Source organism: Thrips palmi, unplaced genomic scaffold (genome assembly GCF_012932325.1).
Source record: "Thrips palmi isolate BJ-2018 unplaced genomic scaffold, TpBJ-2018v1 HiC_scaffold_1, whole genome shotgun sequence".
Classification (NCBI taxonomy): Eukaryota; Metazoa; Arthropoda; class Insecta; order Thysanoptera; family Thripidae; genus Thrips; species Thrips palmi.
Window position 1 is genome coordinate 2,721,744 of NW_023144620.1, and position 9,687 is coordinate 2,731,430.

Below are 9,687 nucleotides of genomic sequence, written 5' to 3' on the forward strand. Positions count from 1 at the left end.
TCCTCCAACCCCAACCCGTGGCCGCGCTGCTGCGGCTGCTGCGGTCACAGCGACGCGGCACCGCGTGGAGTCTCTCTCTGCGTGGAGTAGCGCCGCGCCAGGCGCGCCGACGCGGAGTATCGCCAGCCGCACTAGTGCTGTGCAGCGGAGCGCGGGCGGAGCGGTGTCCGAGCCTCTGCGGCCTTTCGAACCATCGATCCGCGCTAATCAGGACTCCGTTCACTGAAATCGGGAGACAAAATCCACGCAACATTACCGGCCTAAGTGTCTACTCGGTAAGTACACACTTGCAGATGCATGCTTGCAACAACACACTTAAAACGCGTACAAGCTTAAGGGCACACTTTCCGAATGCATAGGCGTGGCAGGGAGTTATACGGCGGCAAGCATGCGGATGTTGGATTGTACTTTTGATTATGCTACAGCGTTAAAGTGTTCAACTGAAATACAAATTTAGGTCACTTTTGGGTTTCAAACTGCGGTTGTATAAAACGCCTCTCCAGAAGCGTGCCGCCAAAACCCCTGCGAGCGCGGGGTAACGCCGCGCGGCGACGGTGGCGCGCGGTGCGGCAGCCTCCCGAAGCTCGGCGCCGGAGGTCGGTAAAGCAGAGCGGCGTTCGGCGTCCGCGACGTCCACGACCCCCGCGGCGGCGTGCGCGGCGGCGTGGCGTTGGCCCGGCTGGGCCGACGGGGAGGGGAGAGCGCCCGGTGGAGCCGCTGGCGTGGTGGCTGGCCCGGGGTGGGGGCGGCCAGAGGGCGGCGGGCCGCGGGGGTGGCCACCCTCTCTTTGCGACGCGTCGCCCATTTCGGCTTCGGGACAGGGTATCCCCGGCCAGTGCAGCACGGCGACGCCTCGGAGCACGGTGCCAACCGTGGCGGCGACCTCCCCGTCGACCTCACGCACCGCGTCTCGCTGGCCGGGCGGCCCGGCGGCACGGCGGCGCCCTCAAGTTGCTGGGACGTCGTGGCGTCGGCGTCTTCGCGGGGGTCTCTGCCGCCGCGCCGGAGCCGCTCTGGCGGACCCCTTCCCCCCTCCCCTCCCCGCTCAGCACGGCGACCCAGCCCGCGAGCACCCCGGCGTCGTCGTCGCCGTCCTCGTCGTCCATGTCGCGTGTGTTTTCGTTCCGCCTGTTTGATTTATGAACTGGAGTAAATACGTTCTGCATAATGACGTGCAGTGCCAAACAGCCAAACAATGAAGCTGGCCGTCCAGGCGGGGCGCGGCGGGCGCGGCGCTGCGCGTGGGTGGACGGACTGCGAGACTGCGGCCACTGCGAGGGCGTAGAACCGATTCCTTGTCACGCCGGTGAGTTGCCTCCATCCTCTCTGCTGCCCTGCATGCTGTCCTGCGCGCTGCCCTGCTCGCCGTCCGTCGGCCGAGCCTCGGGAAAGGGTCGTCACGTGATCCTCTATGCGGCAAGTCCCATGCAGCTGCAGCGACTTGTATCAAGGCGATAAAAAGCGATAAAAAGAAGGGCGCGAACGCGAAGACGGTTTACAGCCAATCGGCAGGTGTGCCCGGACCGGTGCGGCCCGCTCGCGGATCAGTCAAGTGTTCATTTTTACGAGCGGCCAGCATCAGGACTTGCGGCGGCCCGGCCGGCCGGCGGCTTGATCACGAACCAGTCTCTCTCGCTCACAACAGCACGCCCCGTCAGCGAGAGAGAGACGACAGTTCTGTTCGGAATCAAAGTGCTGGCGGCGAGGCGGTCGGCCGGGCCTAACGGCGGCCATGGCGACAGCGTGGCCGAACAGGCCGGTAAAGAGGAGAACACAATGCTCTAAACGCGCCCTGAACCACGGTCCGCCACGGGCCACGGGGTTGTGTGTGCTTACAGACGTGTTTGCCGTAGAATACAGTCGACTCTTGTGTTGTCCGGACGGGACGGACGGGGCACAGGCCCCCCTCCCCTCCCCCCTTTCCCCTGGGGGTGGGGAGGAGGGCTGCTGCCCGGACAACAGGCGCCATCGAGTAGTTTTTGGATTTGGCGTCCCCACTGCGGGTTGTCGCATTCGTCCGCCCAGAGGCGCACAAATGATTCCAAAACTTTATCCTTTTCAATCTATCTGCGTCGACACAATGCTGGCCGCTCCTCCATTGACGATTGTTCAAATCAGAGGAGAGGGAACCATAGGGCAGGATTACCCTTTTTTGTCACTCTGCCTTTTTTTTGTTTCTGCCTTTTTTTACATCCCTGCCTTTGGTCGTCTCACGTGAGAGGTGGATCCATCCTTCATCTCAATATGCAAATGTTCCCGCGCGGCGCTTGGCCCGCTCTGCTCCTCCTCGTCGTCGTCCCGCTTTTTCATCGGCTAAAAGCGAAGCCCGCCGACGGGAAGCGCTTGCCTCGTCCTCCGGGCCGCCGGGCCGCCGCCAAATCCGAGCTTGTAAATACCCCTCGCGCCGAGACGCGTTTCCGGCGCGCGGGGTATAACCTCCCGGCCCGCCGCGCTGCCGCCGCGCTGCCGCCCACCGGCAAAAGGCGCGGGCGGGAAAGCTAGCGAGGTTTGAATCCAGCGGCGCAGCGGCGCGCAGGCGGGCGTGGCGAGGCTACGTGGGGTGTGGCGCTGGGCGTTGCGGGGGGAGGGGGAAAGGGGGGCGTTAGGGGAGGGGTAAGGAACTGCGGTTGGCTCAGGACGTCCATGCCGTGCCATGGGGCGTCCCACACACACAGCCCGGCCTGCCTGGCTGCCATAGGCTCTGCCCACACGGCACATGGCAGGGCATGTCACTGGGGAGCGGCATAGAGCCAGCAGCGCCAGAAGGCGGCGAGACTCATGACACAGCTAAAGCGACCGGGGCCCGTCCCCGAGCCTTGGCCGTAAAGTGATTGGAGAGTCCGAACCGGCGTCGCAAAAACATATAAAGAAGCGTCGCGCCAGCTGAACCGAAACCAGTCGCCAGAATACAGCCTGAGGCAAAGCCCCCAAAAATCTTTGCTCGAAATGTCGCTGTTGATCGAGCGAGGCCTGGCGCCGGGACGCTGCTGCGTCGCCAAGCCGAGCAAGAAGCACGAGGCGGCGGCGGGGCGGCGGGGTCCGGAGAGGCCGCATTCCGGGGGGCCATTCATTTCCCCCAACCGGGGAAACGGTCCAGAAGGTGCGCGGGGCGTAGACTGCGAGACTGCGTAGAGCGGACCGCCATCGCCTTGCCCCGCCGCCCCTGTCTGTCTCTCTCGCACCTATACGGGACGCCCCGTGAGTGCGAGAGAGACAGAGCGACGAAAACGACTCTCAGAAACGCTCTGCTGGGCCGGCCGCGCGTTTGACAGCAACCTGTTCCTCCTCTATGCGTGCGCGGCCCGGTCGCCTTGCCGCGCCGCGCCGTCGCGATGGCCTGCCAGCCATGCCTGCCCTGCCTGCCGCGACTCTGTAATGACGTGATCACGCGATTCCTATCAAGGGCTGCCGGATTGGCCGGCCACGCCCGGCGGCAGCGCGGCCAGCCGTGCGCCAGCCAATCGGGTGCTCGGACCGAGCTGGCGGCCAGGTGCGCGTCTGTCCGTCCTGTCCGGCCTGTCCGGCCTGTCCCCCGCTGGGTGGTGGCGGAGCGCGCGGCCAGCCAAGGATGACCGGCCGGCCCATGCGGCCAATGCCGGGGGAGCTTTTGGGAATCGCTGCAGCCCTCGCCCCCTCCCCGGCCGTCGGCTCGTCGACGCGCACCCCTCGGGCACCACGGCCGCCGCCGCGCCGCCGCCGCGCCGCCACCGGGGTGCTTTCGTAATACTTATTACGCGGCATCCTGCCTGGCAGCCTCAGCGGGGACGACGACCACGACGACGACCACGACGACGACGCGCATCCCTCTGCGTCGCGTTCAAGACAAATTCGCCTCCGTGATTTGCGGCGAACCGGACCCCATTGGGACGACGGCCAAAATGGGTTTCTCTGTAGCGTGGAATAGTCCTCGCAGCCAGGCAGGCAGCCCGCCGGGTACTCGATGGAGGCAATTCATTCCGAATCGATACCCATCTTTTTAGAGCTTCATAAAACTGCTCGGCGCGCTGCCGTGGCAGTGCCGTGGCAGTGCGGCGGCCACCGAAGCGAAGGCAGCCGCGGGAAATAGTTGGCAGCAGGTTTATTACGAGACAGAACGATATCTCGGGATTATCAGCGGCAGCGCGGTTCTTCTTTTCTAGGAGTGTGTGTGTGTATAGCCGCGGAGTGGGCTAGCAAAGAGTTTGCTGGCGTGGAGTAAACGGTCGGGGCGAACGCGGAGAGCGGCCGGCGAGGCGAGCAGTGCGAGCACACCCGCCGAACATGATCGGGCGTATCTAAAGGGAAAAGTACACGCAGTTCAACGGTTATCTGCTGCGAACGGACGCCTCTCTCTCTCTTTCTCTTTCCCTCCCGCTCCCTCGCTCCGCGATTTGGGCGGCGACCTCGATGCCCTTGAAAAGTACAAAAGAATTGCGGGGCGCAGCCCGCGTCCTTGCCGCCCAGCGCGGCACCGCGCGGCACAGCGCCCGGCCGGCCCTGCTAACCAAGTTTCAATGGAACGAAATTATAAAAGTTGCGGGAGCGACACGCGTGCAAGGGTGACTGTTGCAGGACGCCCCGGCAGGACCTGCAGGACGTCCCGCAGGGCGTCGTGACGTCATGACGTAAGTAGACCTGCACCGCATCATTACTCATCCAGCGCGATCATCTTTCCTCGTAAAGTGCTTATTAAGAATTCTCCCAAAAGGCCGTGGCGGTCCGTCCGTCCGTCCGCCGGGCAGCCCGACCGTCCGTCCGCCGCGCCAACCAGAGAAACTCCTTATCATTCAAGGGAAGAAGTAAAGTGGTTGTTAATTAATCTCTCATGATATTTTATTAGAGGCAAGGGCGGCTGGCTCGGACTGGTCTAGGCGCTGCGGCGCGCTGCGGAGGGACCCGTACAGAAAAATATAGTTCGCTTTTAGTTCGTTTTCAGTTCGTCTTTAGTTCGCTACCCTATGGATTGGTTCGCTTTTAGTTCGGAAGGGGGGAACTGGTTCGCTTTTAGTGAGCGAACTCAAGGAGGGATTGGTTCGCTAATAGTTCGCTTCGGTGGGACTAGTGCGCTAAAGGTTCGTGTGCCGGAGGACTAGTACGCATCCGGTGCGCGGCAGTGCGAACTAGTTCGCTAAGGGTTCGCTAAGGAGACCCGACGCAACCTCCCTACGAACCAATCCGCCTCCTGTACGAACCCTTAGCGCACTAGTTCGCTCTGCAGCGAACCAACAGCGTACTAGTTCACTCTGCAGCGAACCGAAAACGTACTAGTCCTCTGACAAGCAACGGGTGGTGGGGGGGACCCTCCGCCGTATTGTGTTAGCTCCATAATAAAGTCGGCATTCCTTTCGGACGTCGGTGTTCAATTTTAATACGTCAAGGGGATTGCAAGTTAAGTATTAAGGGGGCAAAGATCTTCAACTTCAAGTCTCCACGGAGGAACAAATCTGAAAATTACAATTATTTTGCTTAAAGTTTTGCGCGAAGCTTTATACTGGTAGTATAATGTTTCAATAATTTTAATTTCTTGTGCGAAATAACAGAAGAAATGCGATGTAACAGTTAATGTACTGTCTCGTGCCAAATGCATAAAGCGTCAATGTGAGAAGTAAAATCCTCCTAACACATCGCTCTCAATGACGCGCACTTGTTTAATTCCTCATCTGTCTGCAGTTTTATTAACGTTTAAACGCGCTTCCAAGGGGACATCGATTTCTTTGGTGTTTTGTGCAGTGCTCAAACGTCTCGCAGATTTTACGTAAAATTCCAATAGAGACATCGAAAACCGCATCTTTCTATCTTGATAAATGCGCCCTCCAGAGAGCACACACAGAGATGGACCGGAGTGCCGCGCGCCGAGCTGCGCGGAGCCAGTGAAGAGGCTCGCCCGCGGGCCCTGCCCTCATGTTTCAGGTTAGCGCAGTGGTTAGCGTCGTCGACTACGAGGAGCCCAAGGAGTCCACATCACAGAAGACCAGGGATCGACTACCACCGGCAGCCAGCATCGAGGCACGCAAAAGCATACATTACACGGGGGGTCGGCCCTTTCTTTTGAGGCTCGCCGTCGAAGCGAACTGTTCGCTTACCAGTTCACAAGCGGACCGAAAGCGAACCGATCCCCTCGCGAACTAGTTCGCTTCCGGTTCGGTTTTTGGTCGTTTTTAAACTCTGAGCGAACCAATCCCCCGACGAAGCGAACTCCAAGCGAACTAATCCACGGGTAATTTAAGCGAACTAAAAGCGAACTGATAGCGAACTAAAAGCGAACTGCATTTTTCTGTACGGGGAGCGGGAGGGGGCGCTAGGGCTCCTAAAGGTCCCTAGCAGGACGCCTGGAGGGGCACGCCGTGGCCGCGGCAGGTGCACAACCCTTCGAGTCGTTCTAGAGAGGGGGGGGGGGGGGGACAGCCCGACGCAGCATTAGCATAATGTATGCACGACACACACACATGGTAAAAAAATATTTGGAATGAAATGACGAAAGTTCTTTTTTCTTAGATTTTGTGACCTAATCTATACAATGTAAAATTGTTGGACAGCACAAAGGACATCGTCGATTTGATTTTCGTTTTCGATAGCGCGCGCACACGCTCTCCCGTGTATGCATACACACACTCACACACTTGAGCGTTCACGTCTCTCCAGACCCCTTTTACAATTCTGTCTCCGATCGCACGCACACACTCGCGCTCAAAGCACACACACAGACACTCATCCCATCCTGCATGCGATGTGTCAATACGCTGTTTGATTCGCGTTCGCGGCGTGTTCGCCATCTTGTCCTGCGAATAAAGCCATTTCTTTTTATTGGCAGCGTGTCGTCTCGACTGCCTGCATGCTGCCTGCCGTGTCTGGGGAAGCTCGGCGACAACAGGAACTGCGTCGGGCTAGCCCGTAGTGGCAATGGTAGTGAGGACAGGCCTGCCGCCAGGGCCGTGTGCGTTCGGGTTGCCTAGGGGCTCCCTCCCGTGCAGCGAGGCGCGGCATGGCGCGGCGCGCATCACAGCGCGTCCGATTTGGCTGCGGCTGGGCGGCTTGGCGCCGCGCCGCGCTGGCCCTTACATGGCCCTTGCCTGGCGCTTGGCTGGGCCTATCGGCATGCCGGGCCGGGCCTGGCCAAGGGCCTGGCGGCCTGACGAGCTAGCAGGCCTGGTAGAGGCTTCGGACAATGCCTGGCACAACACCTCGCGTCCCGCCCCGCCCCGCCCCGCCCCGCCGCGCCCTGCCTCGACGCCCGACGTGACTTGAGTGGCAACGGGTTCGTCGGGGACGTGCGGCGCGCTCCGTGGACGGCGTGGTAAATACAGAATCGTCGCCGCCGGCACCTGAACGCCCCGCCCCGCTCCAACACACCCCGCCCCGCCCCGCGACGCGGCGACATCGAAAACAGCCGCCGCGGCTTGCATTATTTTGGAAGCCGTGACGCGTCGGGTGACGTCACGCTGATACCGCACTGTGGCGATACCGCGGCGGGGCTGGCGGGTCTGGCGGGTCCAGGGCGGCGCAACTGCGCAGCGCGGCGGCCGCGGTTGCGTGGATTCGCGGCAATATTCACAGTGTGCTCGCCACTCCTCGCCCTTGCCGTTTATCTCGAGGGCACACGCGGCCAAGGCGGCGTTGCGAAACGACAACCGCCACTCCAATTCGCGGACGCCAGGAGGGCCGGCCGCCGCCGGGATTCGAACCCGCACCGCAGCCGCGCTAGTCGTCCGCGGGCCAGGGCGCCTCGAACATCAAATCACGAAAACACGCAGCGCGTGCCGGGCCGCCGTTCTCGGGGGGACGCAAATTGAACGCGCGCGCGTGTCGTGTGTGTGTGTGTGTGTGTATGCGTGTGTGTGTGTGTGCGGGCGTGAGTGTGCGTGTGTGTGTGTGCGGGCGTGAGTGTGCGTGAGTATGAGTGAGTGTCGGCGCGCCCCGCCACGCCCCACGCCGCAGCAAGCCCACGGCGGCACACTGCCAGTTAGAGGGGCGCCGCGAAGAAGTACGCGGCTGTGCCTTGAAATAATCCGCCAATCCACCAATTGGCGCCGTCTGCAGGTCAGTTCGGAGAGGCCCGCCCCGCGGTGGCAGTTTCCCATTGCGTTTCCATGGCAACTATCTATAAATACGCTCTGTGATTCCTTTAACGCGGAGAGCGCGGCGGGCCAGGGCGGGCGTGGCGTTCTGGGCGCGGCCGGGCCTTCATGGCGGGGTTAGCCTTGAACTGGTGGCCGGTAGGACAGCGGCGAGGCGAGGCGAGGCGAGGCGAGGCTCCGCGCGGGACTCGGGCCGGCAGCCCGGCAGCGCGGTCGGCTTGGCGCTGCGCGCTGCTACGCTGCTATACAGCCAGGCTACAGCCAGGCTACAGCGCTACAGCCAGGCCGGGCATGCTACGTTGCCACACATTGCGAGCCCGCTGTTGCCGACGCACGCACACACTCACACACTCACGTTCTTGAATACTCACACATGTGCTTCGGAGTAACCCGTTCCCTCTACCCGGCTCGACAAATCAGCGTTCCTGCTTTGTCGCCGCGACGTCACGAAACGACAAGCACGCCTCGAACGTGTCACTGGCGTGTCACCGGCGTGTCACGAGCGTGTCACGAGCGTGTCACGAACGGCCTGGACGTGTGCGCGCTCCGTCACGGCCCGTTTGGAACACCTCCCCCAGGGGTACAGGTGCCGTCCCAGTGCTATCTGATTTGAATTTTATTTTGGGCCATGTCCGAGGGGACGAGTTTCAGAGGCGACCCAACACTGAAGCATTCAAGAGTGTCATCTTGGCAGTAAGATTTAAGTGCTATATGCGTCGGTTCAGACTTTGCAGTAATAATGCAGAACAGGCGAGTCGAAATGAAGCCTGTCATTGTCTTGTTGGCACTTGAGCAGAAAAAGCACAGTGGGTCTCTAAGGTGACCTTGACCTTCTGCGACGACGGTGCGTTTATTAAACTTAAAAACCATTAAGGTACAGGGCTTTGATGGGCCTTAAGCGAACTCACAGTGGCTCGTTCTTTCGGAAACCCTTTGGCCCCGTCGCTGGGCGGCTTCTGTTTTTGTCTGGCCTTGTCCCTTGTCCCTCGTCCACCGCCTATTCGGCCCGCTCGTAAGTTTTCCCACAGCGATCAGTGGCCGAGGGGTTCTCTCCGCTTAATAGTGTGCTCCACGGCGACGCGCCGTATTTTGGAGACTAAAACCGGCTCTCGGAGACTTGGAGCTTGACGACTTGCCGCGGCAGGCAGGCCTCGGCCCTGCGGCGGCGCGGCACGCCACTGGCCCGCCTGCACCATCGATCCGGAATCGCTAAAACCTCCAGGAAGTCCTAACTCGTGAAAATTGTTGTGAAAAAGACTCAGCGTCTCCACGCGCCGGCTGGCCCAGAACCTGATCTGCTCCGCGTGGCTCCGCGCCCCGTTCCCGCTCCGTTCCAGGACTGTTCCAGGAGTGGCCCTGGCCGTGGCAGTGGGGGGCCTGCCTGGACAGGCCTGGATCTCTGGAACTGGACGGGCCGCACGCCCGGCCGGTCCTGCTGGAGCCTGGCAGCCTGGCGCTGGAGTCCGATCCTGTTCTTCCGAGTAACAAGAACTGGCCGAGCCGTAAATGCTGGAAAATGCCTCAAAACGTCGCCGATGCGATGGAGCCCTCTCAGGTCTCGTCTCGTCGGAGCGAGTTACCGTGTCCGCCGTGTCCGCCAGGCTACCGTGTCGCTGGGCGGCCGGGGTCGCAG